A 21,089-nucleotide genomic window follows, 5' to 3' on the forward strand; every position below is an offset into this window, starting at 1 on the left:
CACTTTGTTCAGTTGTTACCTGGTGAAGTCTCTGGCCAGGCCCAGCACATCTGCTCCCATTCCCTCTTGCACTGTCCTTCACTACGCTTATCCTATGCCACAAAATTGTTGTTGTTCAGTCACTGAGTTGTGTCTGACTCTTTGTGACTGCATGGGCTGTAGCATGCCATACTTCCCTGTCCTTCATTGAGTTTTCTCATACTCATGTCTGTTGAGTCCATGTTGCCATCCAACCATCTCATTCGCTGTTGTCCCTTTCTCTTCCTGCCCTCAGTCTTTCCAAGCATCAGGATCTTTTCCAATGAGTTGGCTGTTTGCATCAGGTGGCCAAAGTATTGGAGCTTCAGCTTCAGTATCAGTCCTTCCAATGGATGTTCAGGGTTGATTTCCTTTAGGATTGACTGTTTTGATCTCCTCTCAAGAGTCTTCGCCAGCGCCACAGTTTGAAAGCATCAGTTGTTTGTTTGGTGCTTAGCCTTCTTTATGATCCAAACTCACATCCTTATATAACTACTGGAAAAGCCATTCAGTTCAGTTCAGTCACTCAGTCGTGCCCAACTCTTTGTGACCCCATGGACTGCACCACGCCAGGCCTCCCTGTCCATCACCAACTCCCAGAGTTTACTCAAACTCAAGTCCATTCAGTCAGTGATGCCATCCAGCCATCTCATCCTCTGTCGTCCCCTTCTCCTCCCCCCTTCAATCTTTCCCAGCATCGGGGTCTCTTCAGATGAGTCAGTTCTTCACATCAGGTGACTAAAGTATTGGAGTTTCAGCTTCAGCATCAGTCCTTCCAGTGAATATTCAGGACTGATTTCGTTTAGGATTGACTGGTTGGATCTCCTTGCTGTTCAAGGGACTCTCAAGAGTCTTCTCCAACACTACAGTTCAAAAGCATCAGTTCTTTGGCACTCAACCTTCTTTATAGTTCAACTTGCACATCCGTACATGACTACTGGGAAAGCCATAGCTTTGACTAGACAGACCTTTGTTGGCAAATTAATGTCTCTGCTTTTTAATATGCTATCTAGGTTGGCCATAACTTTTCTTCCAAGGAGCAAGTGTCTTTTAATTTCATGGCTCCAATCACCATCTGATTTTGGAGCCCGAGAAAATAAAGTCTGTCACTGTTTCCCCATCTATTTGCCATGAAGTGATGGGACCCAATGCCATGATCTTTGTTTTTTAAATGTTGAGTTTTAAACCAACTTTTTTACTCTCCTCTTTCACTTTCATCAAGCGGCTCTTTAGTTCTTCTTCTCTTTCTGTCATAAGGGTGGTGTCATCTGCATATGTGAGGTTATTGCTCTTTCTCCCAGCAATCTTGATTCCAGCTTGTGCTTCCTCCAGCCCAGCGTTTCTCATGATGTACTCTGCATATAAGTTAAATAAGCAGGGTGACAATATACAGCCTTGATGTACTCCTTTCCCCATTTGGAACCAGTCTGTTGTTCCATGTCCAGTTCTAACTGTTGCTTCTTGACCTGCATACAGATTTCTCAGGAGGCAGGTCAGGTGGTCTGGTATTGCCATCTCTTGCAGAATTTTCCATAGTTTGTTGTGATCCACACAGTCAAAGGCTTTGGCATAGTCAATAAAGCAGAATTAGATGTTTTTTCTGGAACTCTCTTGCTTTTTTGATGATCCAGCAGATGTTGGCAATTTGATCTCTGGTTCCTCTGCCTTTTCTAAATCCAGCTTGAACATCTGGAAATTCATATACTGTTGAAGCCTGGCTTGGAGAATTTTGAGCATTACTTTGCTAGTATGTGAGATGAATGCAATTGTGTGGTAGTTTGAGCATTCTTTGGCATTGCCTATCTTTGGAATTGGAATGAAAACTGACCTTTTCCAGTCCTGTGGCCATTGCCGAGTTTTCCAGATTTGCTGGCATATTGAGTGCAGCACTTTCACAGCATCATCTTTCAGGATTTGAAATAGCTCAACTGGAATTCCACCACCTCCACTAGCTTTGTTCGAAGTGATGTTTTCTAAGGCCCACTTGACTTCACGTTCCAGGATGTCTGGATCTAGGTGAGTGATCACATCATCACAATTATCTGGGTTGTGAAGATCTTTTTTGTATTGTTCTTCTGTGTGTTCTTGCCACCTCTTCTTAATATCTTCTGCTTCTATATCTTTGACTAAATGGACCTTTGTTGGCAAAGTGATGTCTCTGCTTTTTAATATGTTGTCTAGATTTGTCATAGACAGCTCCTTCTTCCAAGGAGCAAACATCTTTTAATTCCGTGGTTGCAGTCACCACAAGAAGAAGGCAATGGCACCCCACTCCAGTACTCTTGCCTGGAAAATCCCATGGACAGAGGAGCCTGGTAGGCTGCAGTCCATGCTAAGGGTCGGACACGACTGAGCAACTTCACTTTCACTGTTCACTTTCATGCATTGGAGAAGGAAATGGCAACCCACTCCAGTGTTCTTGCCTGGAGAATCCCAGGGACGGGGGAGCCTGGTGGGCTGCCGTCTATGGGGTCGCACAGAGTCGGACACGACTGAAGTGACTTAGCAGCAGTCACCACAAAGTTGTTATTTTACTCATTTTCCTGCCTCTCCTACCAGAATACAAGTACCACAAGGTCAGGTATTCTGGTCTCTCTTATTCATCATGTAGCCCCAGGGCCAAATGTCCAGCATAGGTTTTATGCTCCAGAAATCTTCTTGCTTCAGGGAATGAGGGAAGGAGACAGCATCTTGAAGAGATACACTTCAAGGTCAGGAGACTCTTCTCCCTACTCCCTCCACAGCTCCTCCTGCCCTCCTTGTTTCCTTTATAGCCCTCATCCACTCTGAGGTTCTTTATTTTTTTGCTCTTCATGTAAGGGGTTGAAGATCCATGGGGAGAGTTTTTCTGTTGTTCTTATTCATAGTGGTTTCCTCCAACATCTGGAAAATGCTCATCACAGAGTAAGAACTCAGTGTGCAGTGAAGAAACGAAAGAATGAATGGGTGTGTGTGACTGTCTTGCACACCTGGAGGTGGCAGGGGTCACACTGAGCATTGGTGTTGGTGTGTGGGTTGGAGGAGCCAGCCCTTCCTATTGTGAGAAGTTATGAGAAGTGCTTAGAAGTTTTGAGTTATGTATGAGGAAATGTGTGTAGATATGTTAACACACAAAAAAAATTCTGTAAATGGTGATCAACATGTTTATTTTCAGTTTTATCTATCTATGTATCTGACATAAGTAGGGGTTTCATAGAGAAACTTTATAATTCCTGGCTACAGCAAAAGGCAGTACAGAGGGTCTCCAAGGAAACTTAGATACTTGTTCTACAGAGCATTAGATTTCTTAGGGTTTATGGCTGGTTCGTAACTGGCCTAAATCTCTTTCCAAAGCCTTCAGTGAGATCTATAAATTGCCTGGTTCTCCACATGGCAGGAGCCCGATGTTTGTGAGAAATCACAGCTGCTAATTGCCTCTTCCCTGGGACTCAGAGAAATGAATTGTGTGCGAGGGGGATGATTTCTCCCCACTTCACAGTGCCACCTGAACCTCCACCTCCAGGAATGGGACTGGTGGATGGGCCTGAAACCCAGATTTTTGGTCTTGCTGATACCAGATTGAGGCAGCCCTGAGGCCCTTCTCCTCTCCAGGTGGTCACCCCTGGGCACTTGGCCTTGGGGGCCCTCAGTAGAAACATGGTTCCCAAGTCCATCCCTCAGTGGGATTTTCTGGCTCTGTGAGTGTGAGCACTTGCCCCATGGTTCTATTAAAGTGCAAATATGTCTCTGCAGCTGTAGAGAAGGTTTCTGTGGACACGAGCAGCAAGGCAACATCAGGGGTGTGTCTGGTCGAAGTTCGCTTGTATCACTCGTGAGGCAGCCTCCACCCGTGAAACAGATCTGTGCTAATACCTGCTCTTGCAGGAAGCCCTGTCCCTCTGAGAGATGCTTGCTTCTGAGGGGACCAAGCAAAGAGGAACCTAGAGCCTGGCTTTAGTGCTGCACAGTAGAATTTCCCACAAATAAAATAAAGAATGTTCTGAGTTCTTTACTTCAGCCAGTCTCTGAGGTGCCCTTCCCTCACAGAATCCCTGCATCATCTCACTCAGGAACCACTGTGAGATACTTTCCATACAGAGTTATCTGGCTGAGCCTGAGGAGTGCAGTGGGGAGGGATGTGGGCTGGGGTTGCTGGGAGCAGAGCGCCATAAAGTGAGGGCTGTTTCTGAGATTCACGGATCCAGGGTTTCTTTTTTTTTTTTTTTTTCCATTTTTAATTGTTTTAAATGTTCGTTCAACAAAATATGTTCATTTTTTTTTTGAGAAGTATAGAACAAGATTATGTATTGGAGGACATTTGCTTTACAAAAAATTGTGTTAGCCTCTGCCACACATCACCACAAATCAGCCACAGGTATACACATGTCCCCTCTCTCCTGAGCCTCCCTCCCATGTCCCTCCCATCCCACCCCTCTAGGTTGTCACAGAACATTGGCTTGAGCTCCCTCTTTTACACAGCAAATTCTCACTTACTGCCTGTTTTACATATGGTCCACAAGCCTGTTCTCCATGTCTGCATCTCCACTGCTGCCCTGCAAATAGGTTCGTCTGTACTATCTTTCTAGATTCTACATGTACACGTTAATAAACAATATTTGTCTTTCTCTTTCTGACATACTTCACTTTTTTTAATAGGCTCTAGGTTCATTCATCTCGTTAGGACTGACTGGATTGCATTCCTTTTTATAGCTGAGTAATATTCCATATAAATTGTGTGTATATATACCACAGTTTCTGTATCATTCATCTATCAGCGGACGTAGAGGTTGCTTCCATGTCCTAGCTATTGTGAAGAGTGCTGCAGTGAACACTGGGGCACACGTTCTCTTTCAGTTACGGTTTTCTCATAGTATGTGCCCAGAGGTGGGGTTGTTAGGTCATATGGTAGTTCTATTGCTAGGTTTTAAAGGAATCTCCATATAGTCCTCCATAGTGGCTGTTTACATTCCCACCAACAATGCAAGATGGTTCTGTTTTCTCCATATCCTCTCCAGCATTTATTGTTTGTAGATTTTTTAGTGATAGCCATTCTGACCTGTGTGTGGTGATACCTCATAGTGGTTTTGATTTGCATTTCTCTAATAATGAGTGATGTTGAGCATCTTTTCATGTGTTTGTTGGCCATCTGTATGTCTTCTTTGGAGAAGTGTCTATTTAGATCTTCTGCCCATTTTTTGATTGGGTTGTTTGCTTTTCTGGTATTGAGTTGTATGAGCTACTTATATATTTTGGAAATTAATCCTTTGTCAGTTGTTTCAGATCCAGCATTTCTAAGGAAGCCTGGGTGGGTGGATTTTCAAGTCCATGGTGACAGTCACCAGACACATTTCTTTTCTTTCTACATAAGGTCATATTAACAAGGATGCTATTTTGTTTTCCCTATTCTGGTATAATTTCCCCACAATGGTGAGACAGGGAAAAATCCCTCTCTCTCCACTCTGGCCTTTGCTTCAACACCACTTTGGTATAAGAAGGTGTGAACTGTAAGTGCTTGGTGGGTATCATTTTCTTTCTGTCTGTGAGTGGGAGGAGCTGCAGAAGATGTTAATTCACACACATCAAAAATGCACACTTTCCTTTGGCTGCCAAAGAGAGAGCAATGGAAGCTAGCACAGAACTTCAGGCTAATCAGTTAACTCTTTGCAAGAGATTTGAAAGAAAAAAAATCTCCAGGCTAAGGAAAGCCACCACAGCTTCCAAAAACTCAAGCAACTTTTCTCCACTGTAATGATATCAGAAATACTCTCAGAGGACACACCAGTGTCTGTAGGACCCTGGGAGGGGTGTTAAAACTCCAGGTCGCCCCCAGGCAGAGGCTGTCACAGCCAGTGTTGGTGAGAATTCTAGTTTAGATCTCCCATCAATCTGGGGGTTTGCTGTTTTGCTGTTGTCATTGTTTCTGCTGGGGTGGTACCTCGTTTGAGACGGTTTACACAGTGAATAGTTGAACCTGAATTTGAACTCAGACTCTGTCTCTTACAACCAAGGGATGTCCCAAGTCTGGTTCTTCAGAAGCAGGGGCTTTACAGGCAGTGTTTAACTGGTAAATACTCCCAGGAAAACCCAGGAGAGACTGGGGAAGTGGGACCCTGCGGGGAGCGAGCTGGGAAGGGATGAAATATGCAGCATCAGATAATATCCCACAGAGGGAAGGCTCTCACTTGGCTCCATTCCCTGGGAGCTCTGGGGTCAGTGTCCATTGGGAGTAAAGGCCCTAGTCATTTATCCATTTCCCGGGGTCACAGTTTACCCCCCCCCCCGCCTCCAGCTCCCCAACATAACACACCGTCATAAACCTCCTGGTATTTTGTGAGAATTTCTATAGGACTTGTGTACACAGGAGGGGGCTTGCTGGGTGATGGAGATTTTGCTCACCGCTGCCTGAAAGTTGTCCGGAGAGGTGGTTGCAACTTTGCCCTCCCGGTTGCAACTTTGCCCTCCCAGCTGTGCAGGGTTCCACCTCCCCACATTTCTAGCTTTGCCTTTCGAGTGGGTGTGAGCAGACCTCTTGCTTGAATTTGAATTCCTCCGATCACTGCTGCCCTAGAGCTACTCTTCACATATTCATTGGCCGTTTGGTCTCCCCACCTGTGTGTTGCTTGATGACCACTTGGTTTCCTCCTGAAACTGGTGGCATTAGAGTTGTCGATTTGTAACCGAAGATATATTTGAGAGTCTGGATACGGGTCTTTGGATTTTCAACACTGCAAATACCTTCTCAGTTTGTCATGGTGTGGAAATGTTCTCTCCTGTCCTTTACCCAACCAGACATGCAACTGTTGAGTCACAAATGTTAACTGAACACGTACTGTGCGCCAGCCCGTGCGAGGTGCTTGTCCTATTTCCCTCTACTTGGAGCAGACCTCAGAGTGCGAGGCGGGTGGAAGCGGTTCATCTGGGCTGTGAAGACAACACTTGTAGGGTGTGATCTGGGGAGAGGGGAGGCCGCCGGTAAACAGTGTGTCATCCAGCAAGCTATCATGTCACGCGAGGGGGACTTCCTCCTGCGGGAGATGTCAGGGGCTTAGCATCATCCTTCTGGAGAGGCGAGGGAGCCAGGTGTTTATACACCAGTCAGTTGTTAACTGTGGAGGGGGCGGAGGGCGTGAAGTCCCCAGCACTTCAGGCTTGCTGCCGAGGCAGTCAAATGGGCTCTAGCAGCAAGGGAAAGGTCTCCCCAAAGCAGTGTGGGGGCTTGGAATCCCCTACCTCCTGCCAAGTGTGCTCTGAAATGGTGAGGGTATGTAGACAGGGCACCAAGAGGGCCTGCCACCCTGCTGTGTCATAGCATCCCTAACCCAAACATCAGACAAAACCAAAACAGAAACTTGCATAAGCAGGCATGATTGTAGACATTTTTTAAAAGATTGGGACCAAGGGTGAGGTAAGCAGCGTGGAGTTAAGAGGCCGAGCAGTGATTCCAAAAGAGAATTACCTGAGGAGTTTGTAAAAGGTAGGTTCTAGGCCTGGGGTGAGGCTCAGAGATCTGCATTTTTAACAAGGGTCTGATGTAGGTATTTGTGTTCGTTATCTATTTTTGTAAAACAAATGAGCTCAGTACTTAGCTGAAAACAACAAAACATGATCTCCCTCAGTTTCTGAAGGTCGGAAATCCAGGGTGGCCTGCTGGGTGGTTCTGGCTCAGGGTCTCTTACAAATTGCTGTCAACATGTGATTCATGGTCAAGTTTGCTCATGTGTTCCTCATGGGCTATTGGTGACGGAACTGTTCAGTGTCTACACCTACATGCATGATAAGAGTGCGCAGAACTTGGGAATTGCCTGGTGGTACAATCATTAGGATTTGGTACTCTCCCTGCAGTGGCCCTGGGTTCAATCCCTGGTCTGGGAACTAAGATTCCAAAAGTCACGGGGCTCGGCCCAAAAAAGTGTGTAAGAACTCAGTACACACACACACACACACTTGTACAAATAAAACTGGGGAATACTGAACTAGGTCCACATGGGTTATATCAACGCCAGTGTCTTGGTTGTGATAATGCAGTGTGGTTTTGTGAGATGTTCCCATGAGGGACCCTGGCTAAAACACACATCAGGTCTCTGTATAATTTCATACAACTGCATGTGGATATACAATGATCTCAAAAAGTTAAAACAAAACAAAATAAAACTCAGGCAAGAATATCCACAGCAGCCTCATTCATAATCACCTTCAACTTAAAACCACCTCAAAGCACATAAAACCAAAGTACAGGTAACCAGACCAAGGTAGACTGACCCAGTGGGACATACATTAAACCTGGCAAAACCCAGTCTACACTGTGAGAAGTCGGGAGAGTATGACCTTTGTGGTTGGCTGTGCTAACAGAAGGGACGCCCCAAGGGGCTTCTCAGTCCTGGAAATGGTCCCTCAGTCATCTGGGTGCTGGTTACCTGGGTGTGTCCTGTTTGGGGAGATTCATCAAATCATTCATTTATGATATGTGTGCTTCTCTATAAGGGTGCGTCAATAAAAGTTTCAGAAATATTTAACTTATGAAATCAGTCTTGAATATTCATTGGAAGGACTGATGTTGAAGCTCCAATACTTTGGCCACCTGATGCGAAGAACTGACTGGAAAAGACCCTGATGCTGGGAAAGGTTGGAGGCAGGAGGAGAAGGGGACGACAGAGGATGAGATGGTTGGATGGCATCACTGCTTTGATGGACATGAGTTTGAGTAGGCTCTGGGAGCTGGTGATGGACAAGGAGGCCTGGCGTGCTGCAGTCCATGGGGTCGCAAAGAGTCGGACACGACTGAGCGACTGAACTGAACATATGAACTTGGAGGGCATTACACTAAGTAAAATAAGTCAGACAGAGAAAAACAGATACTGTTTGGTATCAGTTACAAGTGGAATCTAAAAAATACAACAAACTAGTGAATATAATAAAAAGGAAACAAACAGGTATAGAGAACAGACTAATGAATATAATAAAAATGAAACAGACTCAGTTACAGAGAACAAGCTAGTGGTTACCTGTGAGGAGAGAAGGGGGTAGAGGATTAAGAGGCACAAACTATTATGTATAAAATAAATAAGCTACAAAATATATTGTACAACAGGGATTATAGCCAATATTTTATAATAACTGTAAATGGAGTATAACTAAAAATTGTGAGGGACTGTGCTGTAGACCTATAACATATAATATTGTATAGCAGCTATATTTCTAAAAAAACAAAAAAATAATACTAAGTTATCTTAATACCTAGTATTAATTGAGTGCTACATGCCAGGCCCTTTCCTAGCCACTTTGTGTATTTTGTCATTTCATTTTTTGAGGAAGTTTTCATTATTATCCCCATTGTACAGATGAGAAAACTGAGGTGAAGGGAAGTCATTTTCTAGGGTCACCCAGCTGTCCTGTGAAGGACATGGAAATCCCCAATGTTCATTATTCTTTGGATTCATAGACAAGGCCAAGCCATTAGCAGCATCACTGAAAATGGTCCTGTTCACTCAGCAACACACGATTGCCCTGGTAACACTGAATGTGGCCCTTTGCCCAAAGGAGGAGGATCCCTACAAAGAACACTTGTGAAATACAAGCACTTTATCTTTCACTGAAAGCCAGGATAAGCCCAGGGAAAGGGATGAACTGTTAATTAATAAACACTATAATTAAGTAGGGAGGCCTCCATTCAAACCACCAGGATTGTAGTTGACCATGGAAGTGTGAAAATGACCATGATTAATGAACTAGCTAATAGTGTTGTCCCCTTAATGACATTCTTTCATGTTTTAGCAGGAGCACATGTGGTGATGGCAGATCTGCCAGTGGGCAAACCAATGTAGCTTTCTTTAACTGTTTCTGGTTTCTACCCTGGAGTCCCATTCAGGTGGTGAGACATTTTTAGTCAATTCAGGGCTTTTTCCCTTCCCCTTGTCCCTGAGGGAGAGTCGCAGGGTGATGGTATGTGGTGTGCAGGCCTTGGCGGTGGTAAGGGGGCCATCTGGTTCTCATTGTCACGTGTCCACCCCAGCATCCCAGGATGACAAGCTCCAGATACGACAACGCACACTGACATTCTGCCACACTGGCTGCTGCCGAGACGTCCTTGTCCCTCCTTGGCGGACAGTCCTCTCCCCTGATCTGCTGCTGTGTTCTCCTTGTCTGGGGAGGGGACAGTTAGGTTTTCTTCCTCAGGGCAGCCCACAAGCACGACTGATTGATGAGTGTGCAAAGCCCACTCCCTTGGCTTGAAGATGGTGTCATGTTCTTTTTCCTGACATCAAATACACTGTTTATCCCAACAACAATTCTGCAGTTTACCATCAACAACTCGTTGTCCAGCAGTTCATTCAATAATGACACTAACTCCCTAGAGTCAGACTCCAGGCTTAAGGGTTCAGTTCTACAAGATTTCCCTTACTTCAGAGGCCAGCTTCAAATGGGGTGTCCGGGCCACCCACATTTCTGCCTGGCCTCCTACAAATAGAGGGGATGCCATGATCCCCTCAGGTTGACAGTGTGTTAGAATCATTCACAGGAGAGTGCTTGCTTACTATTCCTGCTTTATGTAAAGGCTACAACTCAGGAATAGCCGAATAGAAAAGATGCAAAGGGCAAGGAATGGGGGTGACGGAGAATGTAGTTCCCATGCCCTCTCTGGGCCACCACCTCTTAGGACCTCACTGTTCACCCGCCTGGAAGCTCTGCATCCCATCACTTAGGGGGGTTTGTAGAGGTACATGGAATGATTGAGTCAGTCATTGGCCATTGGTCAATCGTTGGCCATTTGAATCTAATCTCAAGCTCTTCTCTCCTTTCTGGAGGTCAGGGAGTGGGGTTAACCATTCCAACCCTCTAACGATGGCTTAATCTTTCTGGCTACCAACCCCCATTCTGAAGCTCTCTAGAGTCCCCTAGTCAACAGTCATTCATTAGCATCCCAAAGATGCTCTTCACATTCCCTTGCCTCTCCAATCCCTACAACTCTCAGATCATTTCCATTGGTTAGGATCCCTTGAGATACAAGTAAGAAAACCTAACACAAACCAGCTTAAATGATTTCTGGATTGGTCATCTAGAAGCCCAGGGGATGGGTGGGCTTTAGGGTTAACTTAGTCTGAGTCCCAACTCTGATGCCTAGAAGTTGCTTTTTGCTTCACTCTCTTCCAGATATTGGCATCATCTTCTGTTTAAGGACAGGTAAAGCCCAGGCAGCCCATCTACAGCTCACATTCAAGGGAAGAGAGTGTTACAGAACCAATTCAGGAAGCCTTTTCAGCAGAGTGAGGGAAACTTCCCCCCAGACCTGCTGGCAAACTTTGCTTGGAATCTCAGTGGCCTGAATTTGGCCATGTGCCCCTTTCTGAACCCATCAAGCCCAGCCCTGGAGCTGAGGATGGTATCTGCTTCCCTCCCAACTCTTAGGCTGTTTATAAAAGGAGAATTCATGAATAACACATCAGGGTGCTCCCCCCTTCCTGAGAAATGAGGGAGGGGGGACTTCATGCAGGGTGGACAGATGGTAATGTTCACATACAATATTACTATCCAGTGGCTGGGATGGGGACAGGGCTCAGGAGGCTTTCCTGGGAACTCCTCAGGTTCAATATCAGCAATTTTACGTTGCTCAACCTAATACAACAGTCAGATGCTCTGTGAATGGTTACACAAGTTTACATTCTAAAAGAATAGGTGGAGGGTTCTCATTTTTTGACATTTTCACCAGTACTTAGTATTACCTCCCTTTCTAATCTTATTATTACTTTAATTTTCACTCTCTTGAACTCTGGAGAGAATGCTCATTTTATCATGTATGGGCAGACAGTTCATTTCTTCCCCAGTAAATCACCCACTTACAGATTTTCCTGGTATATTTCTTGCCCATTCTCTACATATCCTAGACCAGGGTCAACAACCTTTTTCTGTAAAAGGCTGGATATGAAATATGTCAGATTTTATGGGCTGCACAGTCTGTCACAACCACTCAACTCTGATGATATAGCACAGAGCAGCCACAGAAAAAACAGGCATAGCTGTGTTCCAATAAAAGCTTATTTACAAAAACAGGCAACATATACTGAATATAATTCCCTGTGCTCTACAGCCGGACCTTGTTGTTTATCTATTTTGTATGTAACAGTTTGTTTTTGCTCATCCCAAAATGCTAATTTATCCCTTTCCTGTCCCCTTCCCTCTTTGGTAACCATAAGCTTGTTATCTATGTCTGTGAGTATCATATTTTAGATTCCACATACAAGTGATATCATATATTTGTCTTTCTCTGACTTACTTCACTTGGTATGATCATCTCTAGTTCCATCTATGTTGCTGCAAGTGGCATAATTTCATTCTTTTTATGGCTGACTAGTATTCCATTCTGTATGTATACCACATCTTTATCCATTCATTTGTCGATGGACATTTAGGTTGCTTCCATGTCTTGGCTATCATAAATAGGGACGCAGTGAATATTGGGATGCATGTGTCTTTTTGAATTATGCTTCTCTGGGGAGGTATGCCCAGGAGTGGGATTGCCAGATCATATGGTAGTTCTATTTTTTCATTTTGTAAGGAACCTCCATACTGTCCTCCATTATGGCTATTAGCAATTTACACTCCCACCAACATTACAGGAGGGTTCCCTTTTCTCCAGGCCCTCTCCCACATTTGTTATTTGTAGAGTTTTTGATATGGCCATTCTGACCAGTATAAGGGGTACCTCATTGTAGTTTTGATTTGCGTTTCTTTAAGAATTAGCAATGGTGAGCATCTTTTCATGTGCCATCTGTATGTTTGCTTTGGAGAGAAGTGTCTATTTAGAACTTCTCATTTTCTGATTGTTTATTATTAAGTTGTATCAGCTCTTTGTATATTTTGGAAGTTAAGCCCTTGTCAGTCATATCATTTGCAGATATTTTCTCTGAGTTTTTAGGTTGTCTTTTCATTTTGTTTATGGTTTCCTTTGCTGTAGAAAACCTTCTAAGTTTGGTTAGGTCCCATTTGTTTATTTTTGTGTTTATTTTTGTGTTTATTTCTGTTGCCTTGGGAGACTGACCTAAGAAAACACTGGTATGATTTATGTCAGAGAATGTTTTGCCTATGTTTTCTTCTAGGAGTTTTATGGTGTCCTGTATTAAAGTTTTTAAGCCATTTTGAATGTTTGTACTTAATTTCCTTCACCTGTTTCACCCAGCTCCCAGCCCCAATCCTTCTGTATGTGAGTCAGCTTCTGTTTTGTTTTGTTTGTTCACTTGTTTTTTTTTAGATTATGCATATGAAACATGCAGTATTTTTATTTCTCTGTCTGACATATTCACTTGGCATAATATATTCTAAGTCTTTCTGTGTTTTGTAAATGGCAAGATTTTATTTTTTATGACTCAGTAATATTCCATTGTGAGTGTGTGTGTGTGTGTGTGTGTGTGTATATATCACACACACATATATATATACATCTTCTTAATCCATTCATTTTCAATGGACATTTAGGTTGCTTCCATATCTGGGCTATTATAAATAATACTGCAATGAACATAGAAGTGCCTATATCTTTTTTGAATTAATGTTTTCATTTTCTTTGGATAAATACCCAGAAATGGAATTCCTGGATCATAGGGTAGTTCTTTCTCAGTAGCTCAGCAGTAATGAACCCACCTGTAATGCAGGAGATGTAGGTTTGATCCCTGGGCTGGGAAGATTCCCTGGAGGAGAAGATGGCAACCCACTCCAGTATACTTGCTGGGAAAATCCCATGGATAGAGGAGCCTGGCAGACTGTAGTCCATAGGATTGCAGAGTCACACGTGACTGAGCATGTACACACTTGGCCGTTCTTTTTAAGTATTTTTAGGAACCTCCATACTGTTTTCCATACTGGCTGCACCAATTTACATTCCTACAAACAGTGCACAAGGATTCCCTTTTTTCTGCATCCTCACCAACACTTGTTATTGTCTTTTTGAGAATAGCCATTGTAGCATGTGTGAAGAAATGTATCATTGTGGTTCTGATTTGCATTTCTGTGATTAATCCCTTCATTTTAGACAATGCAAAATCTCCAAGTTTTCACCCAGCTGTTAGCTTTGTCTAAAATGTTCTCTTTCTTTGAACAAAATCCTTAATTTTGATGTAGTCTAATGCTTCCCGTTTTCATCTGAAGGTTGTACTTTGGGGATTATGTTAAAAGACCCATCCTTGTCATCCCAACAATGCAAAGATATTCTGCTCCTTTCTTTCCCAATAACTCCTTATTTCTGCAAGCTTTCACACTGAGTGTAGCCTTGGACATGTCAGGTATTTCCTTTTGTGTATGATGTGGGATGTAGCTTTATCTTTCTCCCTGTGATGAACTACTCTCCTCACACACATAGCCAAACCATCCATCCTTTCCCCACTCACCTTTCTTGGAAAGAAGAAAGGAGAAGCTGAAAGGCTTCCTCTCCAACCAAATACTGGTCCTCAGCGCTTAGCCTGCTCACCATGTCCAGGCCTAATGGCCTCTTTCTGTTCCCCTGTTCATACTCAGGGCCTCTGGCCTCAGTAAACATTGGACAAGCTTTGCATGGACTGTTTCTTTGAAACTGTATGTAATTATCAGTCAAATCCATTTCACTTACCTTCAGGAATCAAGATCATTTTAAAACTTGCATGTCCTCTAAGTGGCTGTACCCTAAACAATAAGATGTTGCCCCGAGTTGTTTTCCTTGGAGTCACTTGTGTGTAGTTTGAACTAGTTTAGACTGGCTGGGACCATTGACCCTCTAACTGGGCATGTGCGCCTGTCCTCGATGACCCTTTGAACATGCAGAGACCTATAGCTTAGTTAAGCCTGTGCAGAAGGATGACCACACCTTTCTCCAATCACCTGTCCCCATATTCCCCACCTTCTCCAGGCTCTCTACGCCTCAGACCACCCTGTGTCTTCATTCATTATCCCATAAATACCCCCAACCGCTTGGTTTTAGGGAGGGGGATCTGAGATGTTTTTTCCCAGCTCCTCGGTTGGCTACTTTGGGAATAAGCTATCTCTTTGCTGCAAACCTTGGCATCTCAGTGTTCTGCCTTGCTGAGAGTCTCTCAAAACGAACCTTCTTTGCCTGGGCTGCTCCCTTGTTGCACAAAGGGTCCTTCCCCATGCTTCAGACCTTATGTCAAATAACAGCTCACAGATGTCTTACCTGAATACCAGCTCATCTGCTCTGCTGTTTAACCCGATTGGAAATTCCCACTTTCACTTGCTTACCTGTTTATTGTCTGGCTCTCCCTATCACAGTGTGGGTTCCAAGCAGGCAGAGGCCAGAACTGCATCACTCGCCAGTCACTGCCTCCACTGTGCCTGACACTCAGCAGACCTGAATTAGAGTTCTCAGAAAAAAACAGAACAAATGAGCAAGCGTAATTGATTTTTCAGAGGCAATGGGTCATTAGATTGCACCAGCATTGTCCAATAAATTTTCTCACCCTCTTTGACAATGTACAGAATTAGAATTAAGGTTTGTCCTTCAGCCCCACCCTCCCGTACACTTTCATCATTTAATGAAACATCTCAGGAGCTGGAGTGTATTTATCACACCTGCATTTATTCACAGTTCGATGAGAGCCCTTGTTAACTCCCTTAAAATGTCTGATTGAATTTCATGTGGAAGCGAATGCCACAGATTAAATATATGTTGTGTGAAGCAGCTTCCCATTTTATCACAGTCTGTGTGCTGCCAGAAAAGCATTCTGCATGTTAATTAAGATAGCTGGGGAATTTTTAAAAGATTTCTTTTTCTCTCTTTAACTTTCTAATGCATTCAGAGAAAGGGAACTAAGGCAACTCTTTACAAGCTGTAAAAAATCAGTGTCAAGTCGATGGCTTGCAGGGTCCCGGTGAGGTTCAGTGACAGGCCTGGGCCCTGTCTGTGGGTGTCAGCGGCAGGCGGATCCTGAGAGCTGGCTGCAGAGGAGCTGGGGCATACTGCAAGGAGGAGGTTCTGACTTCTGGCTTCAGTAGGAACAGTGCCCTTTTGGCTAAGACGGGAATTTCACCCAGAGAACGGTTAAGCAAGAGGGATGTGGTGTAGGAAGTGATCAAATCCAAGTGAACAAGATGAATTGGGATAGTGGGAAAGTGGAAAAACCCGACCTTCCTCCCAATTAAAGTATCAGCACAGCCAGGACAGTGTGGCAAGACCGAAGGGGCGCTGCTGACACCTGCTTTGCATGCAGAGGAACAAGGGCACGTTGGTCTCCCTGCTGCTGCTGCTGCTAAGTCGCTTCAGTCATGTCGGACTCTGTGCAACCCCATAGCCGGCAGCCCACCAGGCTCCCCCGTCCCTGGGATTCTCCAGGCGAGAACACTGGAGTGGGTTGCCATTTCCCTCTCCAATGCATGAAAGTGAAAAGTGAAAGTGAAGTTGCTCAGTGGCAATGGCACCCCACTCCAGTACTCTTGCCTGGAAAATCCCATGGTCTCCCTAAGGGGCCCAAATTCAGAAGGTGCATAGTGATGTGAAAACAGCAGGGGCTTGGGGGCATGGGTCAAAATCCTGGCTCAGCCCCTTGCTTGAACAAGTCACTGACCGGTCCCCAGTATCTCCATCCCTGAAATGAGCACGGGGTCACTATGGGTCTAGGAAGCTCGGGTGCTGCTGGCACCTGGCCAGCCTGCAGCAAACGGCACTCGCCGCCATTAGGCGAGAACCTGAGTTCCCTTCTTGCTGGAGGACCCAGCGCCCTGATGAGTATCCTTTCTGCTTTCACCTTTCTGCTCCTCCCATCCATCCCTCGCTCACCATTAAAACACAGCCGGCCGTTTAATGGCAGAAAAGATGTGAGGATGACGTGGGGAGTAGTTCTAACTGAATGATTCCAGTGAGCTCTGGTGAGGGGGAAAACACTCTCACAAATAGTTCCAGAATACCGCTGCTTACTTGAGAACACCTGACCCAGAGCGTAGGAGCCAGGCTTTATCAGAATAGTGTTCCAGGTGGGGTGACATTGGAAGCCACAAGCAAATGTCTGCCCAGAACCGACACAAATTTCTCCTGCCTGACACCCTGTCCTGGACCCTGTGTATTGCTGTGCCTTTCCCAGTTGTGACCAGCAGGGGGCGGCACCTCTCTCGTGTCCATGTGCACAGTCCTCCGGGTAGGGTTCCCTGCCTCCCAGCCAGATCTGACTCCCTCCCAGTCTCAGCTTCCTGCCTCCCAGTCCCTCTGAGATGGGACCCTGGCTCTTTTCTTCCTGTGTCTGGTAGATTGCAGGGAGGGGCCGTGGCTGAGAGCTGAGCTGGGATCTACCCTGCCTCTGCCCCCCAGGCTGGGGAACAGATGTCCTGGCATTCTTGGCACTGGGTTGGCACTGGGTTAACTGCTTGCTCTCCTTCCCAGTCCATTCCACGTAGGACAAGCCCTGGGAGAGACCCAGGAGGGTCCTGTCTCCAGCGGGGACAGAAAGGCCTTAAGGGACCCTCAGTCATGAGATAGCCCCATCAGAGATGATACAGCCCTCTGAGGGCTGTCTGAGACCAGGGCTGACGACACACACCCTGAAGATGTAATATGCTCTGAAGAGGTAACATGCCTCTCACCCCACAGAGGAGACACAGCCCGTGGAGCTCAGCATACCCCGCCACTTCGGGCGTCAGAACCATCTCTGTGACCCAGCATGCCCCACAGTGTCCGCCCCACAAGCCCTGCTCCTAGGTTCTAAGATCACAGTCCAGAGAGCAGTGGACAGACAGCCCACAACAGAGGCCTGGGCCAGCTCAGCTCGGGCCCCAGCCTGAAGGTGGCTGCTACCCCTGGGTGGGGTCCCTACTCAGGAGGAAGGGGGCCTCCAAGCCCCAGCTCTCCTGCCCGCCAGAAGCTGTTGCAGTTTCAAGTCTGACAGACAGAGATAAGCGACAAGAACTGGTGAGAGGGAGAGTCATTTCTGATGCATGAATAATGAACTAATTTAATCCTGGGTTCCTCTTACGCCTCCCATTTAGTCATTTGTTCCATGTCTTAATGGCCTGAGTTCTTTATCAGGCTGTGACAGAGGGGAGCTGTGAGTCACCACACCAGGGATGTGACGGTGACCTATATACCGGGACCCAGAAAGCAGGTCCTGATAGTCGGGTGTCAGCTTCACCCTCCCTGTCCTCCTGTCTCTGCACCCAAGTGTGGGAAGGAGGCAGACTTGGTGGCCTCTGGGCACACTTGCCCATGCAGAGCTTGTCAGCTGGGTCATATGCAAGCCCTCTGATTTTTTTAGGATCAATGTTGGGGGGAAGATGGGGATGATAGAAGTCCAGCCCCTGCCACGCAGGCCACCTTCGGCTGCTCTGTGAGTGGGATAGGGCCTGGGCGTCAGGCTGCCACAGTCCCGCTCATGTCCCAGCTGCCTGCTGCTTTCTGTCTCTGTGACCCCGGTGCGTCGCTTCACTGCTGGGCGTCAGAAAAAATGCTCCCAACAGTGAAGGCTTTCACCTCCGCCTAGCGGCCTGCATCTGTTCTTTGAATCAGAATCTGTTACCTTCAGCCTGCTAGGTCTTTTGCGTGTATTTTTCACACAAGGATACTGAGCCTGGGGAGAGGCGAAGGCCCTTCAGGAAAAGGGTGAGAGAGTGACTGGTGAAGAGGGAAGGGGAGATGAGCGCCTGAGAAGGCCGGGAATCGGGACACAGGCTCTGCTAGGTCAGTCCCTGACCTCCTCCTCCGGCCCTCAAGATGGCCTCACGCAGGATGAGCAGGCAGGGGGTGGGCAGACTGCCGTGGCCACTGAGAGGCAAGGAAGGAAATCACGGCGGTGGGGGGATCTACTTTTGTGGACAGGACATCGGAGAGGGTGGGGAGAGGAGAAGAGAGGTGTGGGCAGTGGTATTTACATAGTTAGTACCCCTGTTGGCATTTAACCTGCAAAACAAAGACTGTTGTGTCCATTTTACAGGTAGATAAACTCAGGGCGGGAAAGTTATTAATATATGGTTGTCTAAGCAGCAGAGCTGGTACCAGTGGCCCTTGTCTTCCTCTAGTCTCTCTGCCTCCTGTCCCATGCACAAGGCCGCCTGCTCTGTGATGACGGGTGTCCTCCAGGGTGGTCTGGCGGTCACTGGTCATTGCCATGTACAGCACCCTCTTTGAGTCTCCTCCCACTCCTGGGAGAAAGGCCAGAACAAGGACCACTACACACACACACACACACACACACACACGGAATGTCTTATTAAAGCATAGCATACAGACAACTGTGCATATTGCAAGTGCACAAGCCCTCTGAATAGTCATAAGGGCTACAATTTTAACCTCATTTCACCCAAAGAAAACTGGAGTTTAGGGAAGTTAGGTCATATCCCCAAGTCTGCTCATGTACTGAGCAGTGAGGGCAGCATTCCAGCCTACATTTCTCTTTAAAAAAGAAAAATTTTATTGGAGTCTAGTTGCTTTACAATGTTGCATTAGTTTCTGCTGTACAGCAAAGTGAATCAGCTATATGAATACATATATCCTCTCTTCATCACCACAGAGCATTGAATAGAGTTTCCTGTGCTGAATAGTAGGTTCTCATTAGTTACTTATTTTATACATAGTAATGTATTTAGGCTTCCCAGGGGCCTCAGACGGTAAAGAATCTGCCTGCAATGCAGGAGACCCAGGTTCGATCCCAAGATTTCCTGAAGAAGGGAATGAAAGGGAATGGCCACCCACTCCAGTATTCCTGCCTGGAGAATTCCATGGACAGAGGAGCCTAGCAGGCTACAGTCTGTAGGATTGCTGTATGTCAATCCCAGTTCATCCCATTCCCCCCCGCCCCGCTTCTACCTTTGGTGTCCATACGTTTGTTCTCTATGCGTGTGTCTCTATTTCTGCTTTGTGAATAGGTTCATCTGTACCATTTTTCTATATCCCACATATATGTATTAATATACGATATTTGTTTTTCTCTTTCTAACTTATTTCACTCTGTATGACAGGCTCCGGGTCCATCCACGTCTCTACAGATGGCATAGTTTTGTTGTCTTGGAATGGATTTTTATATTTAAAGTTTTGATTTTGATTTCTTTGGAGAGCGATGCAATTTAATGGAAAACAGCAATGCTTTTATCTTAGTAACTTCATTACCACAAGTGGTTACATGAGAAGGAAATTGGATGCTGTAAGTCATGCACTCTTCTGGATTAAAACTCTTTATTTGAGGGATGAGAGTTCTGTTGAAGTGTCTTAAGGAGAATTTGTTAAAAACTTGCAGGGTAAACTTCAGGGTGAAATCTAAAGTTTGCAAAATCAGAACGGCTCCAGGAAGGAACGTGTCCTTGAATCGTTTATTTTTGCAACATTTAATTTAGCAGCCATTATTTACATCAACACTTTGGAGTATTTTGGAGAATCAACAAAGCCTTCTTAAGAGCGGACTGATCCTCTGCTTGCAAGTCTGTTTTCTAGCTGCGAAATGGCTTTTTTAATCCTGCTTTTCAGAGGGAGGAAAACATTTCTGTTCAGTTAAGTGAAGGAAGAGGGGAGCTGTCTTCATGGTGTGCAAGGGCAGAGACCACCCGGAGGATGATCTGGCCCCTCCCCTTAGAGGAGGGGAGCAGGGAGAGGGTCTTTGGAATCTGGTGAATTCCCACTTGTCTACATTTTCATGGGACCCCTAGCTGAAAGCAGGGGTGAAGGGTGCATTAGAAAGCCCCTTCTGGTTTCACGAGAACATGATTTAGGACAACTAGAAATTATAACACTTGAGTCATCTTTTCTCTCCAAAGAGATGGCTGGGGACTTTCCCACCTGCCTTTGGAGCAGAAGCAACAAAACCCCAGTCAATTAGCCAATATCCATCGACTGAGGAGGACCGCATCTCGGTGTGGGAATGGCTGGGGAAGCACAGCCTGAACGGAGATCCATCTGGCAGGGAAGAGAAGATGAATCCAAAGACCGGGAGATCTGGACCGGCTGGGCCACACTGGGCTTTGCAGACGGGGCACGGAGGCCCGGGATGAGCAAGCGGCAGATGTCACCCCTGCTTCACAGTCCTGCCCTCAGGTCCAGCAGCCTCAGGCAGACGGACAGTGGCTGGATGAGCTGCTCTGTGCCCCAGGCAGGAGGGAGAGTGCTTTGCCAGCAAAACCTGCAAGTCATCCTGCGCAACTGC

This window comes from Bos indicus, chromosome 22 (assembly GCF_029378745.1).
Source record: "Bos indicus isolate NIAB-ARS_2022 breed Sahiwal x Tharparkar chromosome 22, NIAB-ARS_B.indTharparkar_mat_pri_1.0, whole genome shotgun sequence".
NCBI lineage: Eukaryota > Metazoa > Chordata > Mammalia > Artiodactyla > Bovidae > Bos > Bos indicus.